This window comes from Arachis ipaensis, chromosome B10, assembly GCF_059453495.1.
Source record: "Arachis ipaensis isolate K30076 ecotype BB chromosome B10, ASM5945349v1, whole genome shotgun sequence".
In the NCBI taxonomy this organism is placed as follows: Eukaryota; Viridiplantae; Streptophyta; class Magnoliopsida; order Fabales; family Fabaceae; genus Arachis; species Arachis ipaensis.
In genome coordinates, this window is record NC_142435.1 from 34,840,941 (window position 1) to 34,852,692 (window position 11,752).

Genomic DNA, 11,752 nt, shown 5'->3' on the forward strand with positions numbered 1-11,752 from the left:
TGTAATAATGTGTATGGATTAATTCTAGAGGATTTAAAAGATCAAAAAGTAACATGTTTTACTTCTCTTGAATCTGAAAAATGGCTTTGGCATAAGAAATTGGGTCATGCAAGCATGTACCAAATTTCTAAGCTTGTTAAGAAAAACTTGGTTAGAGGAATTCCTAATATTAAATTTGATAAGAATATTACTTGTGATGCTTGTCAACTAGGCAAATAAGTAAGATCTTCTTTTAAACTAAAAGATGGAATTTCCACTAAAAGGTCATTAGAAATGTTATATATTGATCTTTTTGGTCCAACTAGAACTCAAAGTTTGGGTGGTAAACACTATGGCTTGGTGGTGATGGATGATTATTCTAGATTTGGTTGGGTTCTTTTCTTAGCTCACAAGAATGATGCATTTCATGCTTTTTCTTCTCTTTGTAAAAAGATCCAAAATGAAAAAGATTTGAAAATTTCTCACTTGAGAAGTGATCATGGTAAGGAGTTTGAAAATCAAGACTTTGAAAATTTTGTGATGAATTTGGTATTGCTCATAACTTTTTATGTCCTAGAACTCCTCAACAAAATGGGGTAGTTGAAAGAAGGAATAGAAGCCTTCAAAAAATGACTAGGGCAATGCTTTGTGAAAATGATGTACCAAAATTTTTGTGGGCTGAAGCTGTCAACACAGCTTGCTATATTCTTACTAGAACCATCATTAGAAAAGGTTTAAAAAAAACTCCATATGAGCTTTGGAAAGGAACCCACCTAATCTTAAGTATTTTCATATTTTTGGATGAAAATGTTTTGTACTTAACAATAAAGAAAATCTTGGAAAATTTGATCCAAAATCTTATGAAGGAATATTTGTTGGATACTCCACCACTAGCAAAGCGTTTAGGGTTTACCTCAAAGAACATAGAACAATTGAGAAATCCATACATGTGTCTTTTTGTGACTCTAACTCTATTCTAAGTACTGTGTTAGATGATGATACAGGTAGTGAAACTGATGTGAACTAACAAGCCAGTCAAGAAAATTCCAAGTCTGTCACAGCTATTGAATCTGTTTGTCCAGAAATGTCTCTTCATAATGAAAGAGACATTTCTGTTTTGTCTCCTGAACAAGCTAGAGAATCCAGAACAGAGTTGTCTACTAAAACTCGTCAAGGCATAACTTTTCCTCAAAGGTCACGTGAATGGAAATTTTTTAAGGGTTACCCTCATGAATTCATCATTGGTGATCCTTCACAAGGCATAACCACTAGATCCTCAGGCAAGAAGCAAATGAAACCAAGAAATGTTGCCTTCTTGTCCCAATTAGAACCTCTCATTGTGAAGCAAGCTCTTGAAGACCCCTCATGGGTTAAAGCCATGGAGGAAGAGCTAGCACAATTTAAAAAGATTGAGGTTTGGACTCTTGTACCAAATCCAAATGGTAAAAAGGTAACCGGTACAAAATGGATTTTCAAAAATAAAATGGGTGAGGATGGTAGTGTTGTTCGTAACAAGGCTAGACTAGAGGCCCAAGATTACGATCAAGAGGAAGGTATTGATTTTGATGAGTCATTTGCTTCGGTAGCAAGAATGGAAGCAATTAGGTTGCTTCTAGCCTATGCTGTCCACAAGAGTTTTAAAATGTTTCAAATGGATGTCAAATGTGCTTTTCTTAATGGTTTTATAGATAGGGAAGTATTTGTGGCTCAACCCCCCAGTTTTCAAAGCGAAGAGTTTCCAAATCATGTTTTTGAGCTCTCAAAGGCTCTTTAAGGCCTTAGGCAATCTCCAAGAGCTTGGTATGAAAGGTTTAGTGCCTTCTTGTTGGAAAATAATTTTCAAAGGGGTACCACCGATACTACTTTTTTTATAAAAGAATCTAATGATGATATTTTGCTAGTTCAAGTTTATGTGGATGACCTTGTGTTTAGATCGGCCAATCAATCCTTGTGTGAAGAGTTTGGAAAACTAATGACTAGTGAGTTTGAAATGAGTTTGATAGGAGAATTAACTTTCTTTCTTGGTCTTCAAATCAAACAAACTCCTAGTGGTACTTTTATTCACCAAGAAAAATATGCCAAAGTGTTAATCAAGAAATTTATCCTAAAAAACTCCAAACCAATGGGAACTCCTATGCATCCAAACACTAAACTTGACAAAGATGAAAAAGGCAAAGATGTGGAGGAAACAAAGTGTAGAGGAATGATAGGATCTCTTATGTATCTTACATCCTCTAGGCCGGATATTGTTCAAAGTGTGGGTTTATGTTCTAGATTTCAATCTCACCCAAAAGAATCCCATCTTTCAGCCGTCAAAAGAATAATTAGATACATTAAGGGCACATGTGATCTTGGCTTGTGGTATCCTAAATCTAATGAATTTTGTGCAGTAGGATTTTGTGACGCAGATTATGTCAGAGACCGTGTGGATAGAAGAAGCACTTCCGGAATGTGTTGCTTCCTTAGAAGCTCACTAAACATATGGTCAAGCAAGAAGCAAGCCACTGTTGCTTTATCCACGGATAAAGCTGAATATATATCCGCGGCTGCTTGTTGCTCTCAACTTATATGGCTTAAAACTCAATTGGAAGATTACAAATTGAAAATCAATAGTATACCTCTGTTTTGTGATAACATGAGTGTGATAAACATTTCAAAAAATCCTGTACTGCACTTGATGCCAAGGCATCATAGGCTAGTTTCACTAGCATTTTTCTGTTAGTTTTAGTTGTTTTATGCATTTTCTTGAGCTTAAAGTAACCAAAAATGGTTAAATGAAGAACAAAGCAATGAATCATCCAAACAACATGATTTTGATGCATATTCCATGAGTTTTAGTTATAATACTTAAATGCTATGAATGGAAGATTTCTCATGAAATTTTGCAAGACTTTGATGCAATTGTTTGAATGATTTCAGGGAAGAAGAGGCTAAGCAAGGAAGCAACAAAATCAATGAAGGAAGCTTGAATATCACATGTGGAGTTTAAGTTCCAGTTTAAGCCTAAACTGGAGCTTAAACGTCAAAATCATGAAGGATAAGAAATGCTGGAATTGAAGTTTAACCTCCAGTTTGACCTTAAACTGGAGGTTAAACGCCAGAATGAAAAGCCTCACTAAAGAAGCATTCCACGTTTAACCTCCAGTTTGACCTCAAACTGGAGGTTAAACGCCAGAATGATAATGCCACTCAGGGAGGAGTTCCACGTTTAACCTCCAGTTTGACCTCAAACTGGAGGTTAAACGCCAGAACCAGGAAGAGTACCAGGGAGCCATTCCACGTTTAAGCTCCAGTTTGACCTCAAACTGGAGCTTAAACGTGTTCGACAGCTTTTCTCCTCCAGGGTTGCTCTCTCCATTTCCACGTTTAACCTCCAGTTTGACCTCAAACTGGAGGTTAAACGTGTTCGACACCTCCAGGGCTACCATTCTAAGCTTCCACGTTTAACCTCCAGTTTGACCTCAAACTGGAGGTTAAACGTGTTCGACCTCCAGTATGCCTCCACCCTTTTCCACGTTTAACCTCCAGTTTGACCTCAAACTGGAGGTTAAACGTGTTCGACCTCCAGGGCTGCCCTTCCTATTTCCACGTTTAAGCTTCAGTTTAACCTTAAACTGAAGCTTAAACGTGTTCGACTACATGACTCTCCAGGGCTACCTTCTTCCATTTCCACGTTTAAGCTTCAGTTTAACCTTAAACTGAAGCTTAAACGTGCTTCTACAAAAGGCCTCACTGGAAGTGTCTGGCGTTTAAGCTGCAGTTTAAGCTTAAACTACAACTTAAACGCCACTCTTGGAAAAGGTTTCTGGGCCAAAAATATTGTGATTTAAGTTAGTCTTTGAGCACAAATATTAACTTAAACTTACTTTGGTATGAAACCCAATTGAATATCATGGTTTATGGGATTGGGCCTGAAGGATTGATGAGTTTGAAATCTCAATTTATTGAGTCATGTGTCATTATTTGATTATCACTAAGTTGGCTCAATAAATGTTACAGGATTTGGATCAACAACCTCATCAAGATTATGGATCATAAACCCAAGGCAAAAGGAAAGCAAGGAGAGGCCTCAAAGCCCAAGAAGCACAACTGAAGCTCAATATAGAAAGTGTATAAATAGGATAGAAGTTAAGTTAGAGGGGACTTTTTACTTTCACTTTTAGCTAGTTTTCCTTTTCTTTGTAATTGAATTCAGAGCTATGATTCACTAAACCCCCTTTCATTGGGTTAGGGAGCTCTATTGTAATTCAATGAATCAATAATAGTTTATCTTCTTCTTCAATCTTTTCTCTTGAATTTTGTTAGAAAGCTTCTCGATCTAATTCCATTGAGTAGTTGTCTTGGGAAAGAAACTACCCATACTTGGAATCCTTCGGAGCCTTGGGAAAGGAATGGAGGATTCATGCTAGAGAAGCTTTCTCACAGTGAATTGGATTGGGGTTTGGATGGATATTGTGACATGTAATCCTACCAAATTGTGGTTCATGAAATTGTGTGGTATAATCAGTGATCAAGCATCATCTCTTCTTATGAACATTTAAACCAAGGGATTGGGAATTTGTTTGTTTTTAGAGAGAATTGGTGAGCCAAGGGATTGGGATCCAATCATATAAGATTGCCAAGCAAAATTCAATGAACGCATTGGTTGAGGAAGAGATAAACATGTTTTGATTCGGAGATCTCAATATCTCCTATAACCCAATGAATTCCCCATTTCTGATTTCCACTTTCTCTTTACATTCTGCAACTCAATTCATGCAACACCCCCATTCCCTTTTAATTTCAGCAATTTAGTTTCTGCTCTTTAATTCCTTGCAATTTAAGATTCCGCCATTTCAATTTCTTGTCATTTACTTTTCCCGCCAATTTTACATTCCGCAATTCTCATCTCAATCTTGATTTCGCTCAACTAGAACACACTTCTAATCCGAATTGCTCACTCAACCAATCCTTGTGGGATTCGACCTCACTCTATTGTGAGTTTTTACTTGACGATAACCGGTGCACTTGCCGGAAGGAATTTTGCCGATCGTGCAATTTCCTAAATCGTAGCATAACTAGTTTATGTGCATCAAGTTTATGGCGCCGTTGCCGGGGATTGGTTTTCGATTGACAATTCTCAAATTGGAAGCTAACTAGATTGAGCAATTTTTTCTTGCTTTGTTAATTCTGTCCAAGATACTTGTTGAATTTTAATTTCTGCACTCGGTTATATGCTTTCCTTCTTTATGCCTTTAAATTCATGCAACTAACTCACTGACTCACTAACTGTTTGAATTAATTCCTCAATTGATCTAACCATACTCTTCCATTAACCAAGAGTATTTCACTTGTTTGTGTTTGAGCTGTGTTCTTGTATGACAGGTAGGAGAGGAGAGACATCAACTCCTCCATATACCGAACCAGAGAGGACCCTTCATAGACTTAGAAGGGAAGCAAGAGGGAAGAGAGTAGTGGGAGAAGAGGAATCTGAAGGAGAATCTGAGGACAATTTTGAGGAAGCTTTAGATTTCAACATGGATAGAGAAGTTCACAACCATGAGAGAGCTGATGGAAACAATGCCATTCCTGAGAGGAGGGTTCTTAGTTCATACATAAACCCAACCTCTGGGAATTGTGGTAGTAGCATCCAGAAACCACCCATTCAGGCCAACAATTTTGAGCTCAAGCCACAGCTAATATCACTTGTGGAGAATCATTGTTCCTTTGGAGGAAGTGCTAATGAAGACCCAAACCAACATCTCACAAAATTCCTGAGAATTTGTGACACTGTGAAGTCCAATGGAGTCCAGGAAGATGCCTATAAACTGCTTTTGTTCCCATTTTCACTTAGGGACAAAGCAGCTAAGTGGCTGGAATCATTCCCAAGGGGGAGTCTAACAACATGGGATGAGGTGGAAAGCAAGTTTCTGGCACGTTTCTACCCTCCACAAAAGGTCAATAGGCTTCGATCTGAGGTTCAGACTTTTAGACAACAAGATGGTGAAACTCTCTACGAGGCATGGGAGAGATTCAAGGACTTGACAAGGAAATGCCCACCAAACATGTTCCATGATTGGGTGCAATTGCACATCTTCTATGATGGGCTCTCTTATGAATCAAGGAAGGCTGTAGACCATTCATCAGGAGGTTCATTGAACAGGAAAAAGACTGTGGAAGAAGCCATTGAAGTGATCGAGACAGTGGCTGAGAATGAGTACTACTATGCATCAGAGAGGCACAACACTAAGGGAGTCATGGAGCTGAACCATGTTGATACAATTCTAGCCCAAAACAAGGTGTTTGCCAAGCAACTAGCAGAGCTTACCAGGCAATTAGAAACAAAGCAAGTGGCTGCAATACACACACAAGATCAAGAGGAAGTAAGCATTGAAGGAGGTGATTGGGATGAGGCTAACTATGTGGGAAACCAACAAAGGCAATCATATGATCCACATTCCAACACTTACAACCCAGGCTGGAGAAACCACCCAAACTTTGGGTGGGGAAACCAACAAACCCAACCACAAAACCACAAACCTTACAACCACAATCAACATAACAATTCCACATACCAAAACTCCAACCAAAGATCATACCAAGCCACACAAAACACTTACCCCCAACCATCATATCATGGCCAAAATAATCAACATACCCAACCTAATCCGAACCAACAATTTCAAGATCAATTAAACCGGATAGAAGGAATGATGGCAACCATGAGTCAAGACATAATTGAATTGAAGAGCTTCAGGGATGATGTGAGAACTACCTTAAGAAACCATGGTGAAAAACTCAAGAGGATGGAATCTCAAGTAGGAGAGCTATCTCAACAGGCACCCAAATCAACTGCAGTATTCCCTAGTGACACAAAAAAGAATCCTAAAGGGGAACAAAAGAGAGTAAGATGGGAAGAATGCAAGGCCATCACCATATTGAAGGAAGTCTCAGAAGAAGAAGGAATCAGGCCCTCAGAGCAGGAACCAGAAATCTTGAAGGAAGGTGTGGAAGAAGTTAAGCAGGAAGGTGGAACTGAGCAAGCCAAGGAACTGCAAAAAGGCATGATGGAAATATACCAACCAAAAGCACCATTTCCTGAGAGGTTAGGAGGAGGTGAAAAAAGGAAAACCTATTCAAGGTTTCTAGAGACATTTAACTCTCTTCATGTCAATATTCCCTTTCTTGAGATTCTTCATCAAATGCCCACACACATCAAGTATTTAAAGGAATTGTTAAGCAAGAAAAGAGTTTTGAAGGGAGGACAAACGGTAACAATGAACAAAGAATGCAGTGCTCTCATCAAGAAGGACACACTCTCTAAGAAAACGGACCCAGGAAGTTTTCATATCCCTTGCATCATAGGGGAAACAAAAATTGACAGAGGATTCTGTGATCTAGGAGCTAGCATAAATGTGATGCCTCTAACCCTTATGAAGAGGCTACAACTGAATGAGGTGAGATCAACTGATGTAATCATACAACTGGCTGACAAAACTCAGAAGCAAGCTGAAGGGGTAGTTGAAAATGTGCTGGTGAAAGTGGGGGATTATTATTTCCCCACAGACTTTGTCATTGTGGACATGGAGGAAAGCTACTTACACCCTATAATTCTGGGCAGACCATTTCTAGCCACTACTAGAGCGCTCATAGATGTAGAACAAGGAGAGCTAATTCTGAGAATACATGATGAACAGCTCATTTTCAAAGTTTTCAAAACTGCATCTGAGCCTGAACCAGAACCTGAAAAGCTTAAGGATGATAGTAGCAATCTGTGTCTGGAGGAAAGTAATCCAGCAGCTGAAACTCTAAAACAGTTCTTGGAAGGCAAACAAGAGCTGCAAGAGTTAAAGCCACAAGAATCAGTGGAAACAGATCAGAAGGATCCTCCTGACATAAGGGTCACTGAAGAAATCCTCAAGAGAAAGGGAAGAGTGATAGGGAGATTGCCAAGAGGGTGGAGAAACAAGAAAATTCCCACTGAAAGTTTTTCTCCGGGAGATAAAGTGATATCAAGTCATTATCTGGAAATTCCACCTGACCTCAAAACCATTCCTTCCCAGCTCCCTCAAGTGTTCACAATCAGGAAAGTTCTTTCTATGGAACATTTAGAGGTCATGAATGAATCAAGTGGGGACGTTTTCATAGTAAGAGGAGAAGACGTCAAGCACTACAATCCACTCTAACAAGGGACAACCGTCAAGCTAGTGACGTTAAAGAAGCGCTTCATGGGAGGCAACCCATGTTTTTAGTATCCTTAATCTTTAGTGCTTTGCTTTACATCTAATAAAGCATGGTTTCTTATGCATGAACTTGAATCCTCAGGACAACTATTGATTAAGTGCACTAAACCTTGCATGTAAATTACAATTGGTCTCTAAGTTTGGTGTGCCTGATGGCACTCCCAAATCTTACTCAAATTAAAATTCCATCTTTCATTCAAGGTGCACAACCAAACATTAAGTTTGGTGTTCTTTTTGAACACAGTTTATGAAAAGCAAGAAGTTCCTCTGGATTTCAAAATTCATGACAAGTATACCATTCACATGTTTTAATACTTTGGTTTCAATTACTTAGGGTAGTAACTTTGTTTAGAATCAAAGAGCCAAGGTGACTATGATTTATTAGAATTATGCACACTCATTAAGGACAACCAATATGGATTTCATGTCATCAGGAGACTTGACCAAACACTAAGTTTGGTGTCCAAATAATAAGTGTGCATACATGTAGAAGTCACGGCTATAAGCTCATAAAGACAAGCATTGATTTACATGTGCAAATACTATTCATAATTCACATGGACCGAAAAATGATAGCAAATTTGTTTGTTTGTGCAGGTACAAAAGAAAAGACAAAAATGGAGGAAAAAGACAAAGGGAAATTCACAAATCTTTGAAACTAACACATGGGAAAAGGAAGTTCTGTAAGAAAAGAAAGCTACATGTACAACCTAATGCACCCAGAATACTTCCAAGAAAATGAAAAGCAAATCGTCCTTCTCCACAATTCATATATTTACCATCAAGCCACCCTTCACAAACCACCCTAGCCGTCCATTTTTCACTCATGGGCACTATAAAGAACCACTTGGGGAACGAGTCCCACACCACCAATTCTCCTTCATACACATTTTCCTTCATCATAGCATAACTATCTCTTGCCGTAAACAACCTTACCACACTTCCAACAACACTTCTTGCTTCACCTTGTCAACTTTAGCTTGTCACTTACCAAAACTAAAGAACCAATGGCAGCTTCATCTAGCCACAAAAGAAGAAAAGACAAGCAGCCAATGGAGGAAAACAGGGAATTCGATGCATGGAGATACAGATCAGTTTTCCATGAGATTCAAGCCGAATGGATGAGACCTAAAACGGTACTAGCTGAGGTTCCCTTTGACCTTGAAAAGGATGAGTTCCCAGGTGTTTGGGAAAAGATCAAAAAGAGGAAGTGGGAGCTCCTGACTAAGCCAATCACTAAAATCAACATCAACTTGGTGAAAGAGTTTTATGCAAATACAGTAAGGGAGGATCAAACTAAGAAACCCACATACAAAAGCTATGTGAGAGGGGTGGAAGTTGACTTCAGTCCCAAAGCAATCATGAAAACTCTTGGCCTGAAAAACATACATTTCAGCCAAGCAAGTTATGAAGAAAGGATGATAGGAGAACCTGACTATACAACTATTGCTGAAGACCTTTGTGCCATCAGAGCTGAATGGGTGAGAAAAACAAGAGGGGCTCCAAGAGTCTTGAGAAGGGGAGACCTAACACCTGAAGCTAAAGGGTGGTATGCAATAGTTAGGAGATCCATCCTACCCACTGCAAACTCTTCAGAAATAGTCCCTAAAAGAGCCATCTTGCTACATTGCATTATGGTTGGAGGGGAGATCAAAGTTCATAAACTCATTGCTGAACAGATACAAGAGTTTAGTGAGAAAAGTGACCCTGAATCCTGGCTCCACTTCCCTAGCACTATCATTAGACTATGCATCGATGTCCAAGTACCACTTGAGGATGAAAGACCTAATTGGTTATATCCTGGATTGGCCATAACTGCGCACAGAATGACTCTTGGCCCAACCCCTCCAAGACATACAAGAAGAAGAAATGAAGAAGGGCAACAAGTGGAACCCGAGCAAGAAGCAGAACAAGAAGGACAAGAAGGAGAAGACAGAGAAGAAGAGCAAGAAGAGCAAGCAATTCCAGAAAGAAGACAAAGAATTCCCAGAGACCCCATGGATATGAGCAGAATGGAGGAAATCATGGAAGGAATGTCTCAACAATACATGAGGTCTCAGGAGAGACAAGAGGACTTTCACCTAAAAATGATGGATATACAAAGGAACTTTGAATCAAGATTCTTCGATCTGCAAAGGGAACAAAATTTACACTTACAGGAATCCTTCAGCCACATATGCCAACACCAAGATGCCAATGTCTTGGCAATCAAGGAAGCCACCACTTTACAGAATGCAAGATACTCAGTCCAAGCTGATTACAACATCAGTTCGCAAATCAAGCTTAACTACATAGGGGAACATCTACACAAGATGGACCCAGCATTCCCAGCTTATGATGAGTATTTCAAAGGGAGGAAAGAAGGAGAAATAAACAAGGCAATGATCCTTGAAAAAGGAGTGGAAGAAACGATGAAAAAGGCTGGATTCTGGAAAAAGCTCATAAGAAAAGACAAAGGAAGCACAAGTGGTCAAAAAGAGGCAGGAAGCAAGAAGAAGCAGGATCCCAAGAATTAAGAAGAACCAAGCAATAAATAAGAGGTGGTCTCGTTCCTTAATAATCAAATGATAATTGGTGAATTGTCTTTATGAACTTGTTTTCATCATAAGTCATTTAAGTGTTATGTGGAGTCTTTTTTTTTTAGTATGAGTCGTTTGTTTTTTTAGTATGAGTGTCTGTTTATTGCTTTGAATAAAGTGAATGCCTAGATGTTTGGATATAACTTCACCTTCTTAAACGAGTGCTTGCCATGCTTGTTCTGTTTCCAAAAAAATAAAAGAAAGGTTGAACAAAAGTAACTTGGCTAAATTAGTGACAAATCAAGTAGAATTAAGTGGTGGTATGCATGCTTGATTGTTTAGTCAGATCACTAGAATTAGAGTGTAGAATTATCATTTTTTATGTAGAAAGTAAAAATTGTCTATGGATCTTGATGAATAAATGTCTTTGGCCATGAAAAAGAAAGAAAAAAGAAGAAGAAAAAGCCAAAGGGCAACCAAAAAGCAAAAAAAAAAATTGAGAAAATAAGCTAGGTACCAATGGTTTGAACTTCTGAGACAAATGCCTGTGGTGTTTATGTATTAAGGATATGCTTGGATGAATAGGTTCTGAGGAGTGTTTCAACACTTGGTAACTTGGGTTAACTAACCCGGGATTATCAACCAAAAGTCCATTATCAAGAGCAACCTAAATACAAAACATTTAGTCACACAAAGAGGTGCTGGGCACCAATGTCTCAAGAAGAAATGTGAACTAAAATGCCTAAAGTGGATATGTGTAGTGCACTGATAAGAAAAAGAAAATGCCAAAGGCTTGTGCAACACATGACACTAAGCAAACAAGGAGCAAAGGAGCTCTAAGAAAAAAGAAAAGAAAACAAAGAAGAGAAAAGTGCCAAGGACATAAGAATAACAAAAGGCCATAGCAATGTTTGATGGATGCAATGAAAAAGTGATAATCCTACCTGATAAGTATGAAAAAGTGATGCTGCAACTTTCTGCATAAAACCCTTCTGATGAACTTCAAATGCTTGCTAATATAGCCAATGTAAT

The 11,752-nt window shown here is 38.7% G+C and overlaps 1 non-coding gene across 1 annotated transcript; it reads right to left on the reverse strand.

The window, feature by feature from the left end:
- Positions 1 to 5,921: 5,921 nt before the first annotated feature.
- Positions 5,922 to 6,025, reverse strand: LOC148579664 (small nucleolar RNA R71). Its single transcript, XR_015899294.1, has one exon. It is a non-coding gene; the product is annotated as a small nucleolar RNA R71 (small nucleolar RNA).
- Positions 6,026 to 11,752: the final 5,727 nt, after the last annotated feature.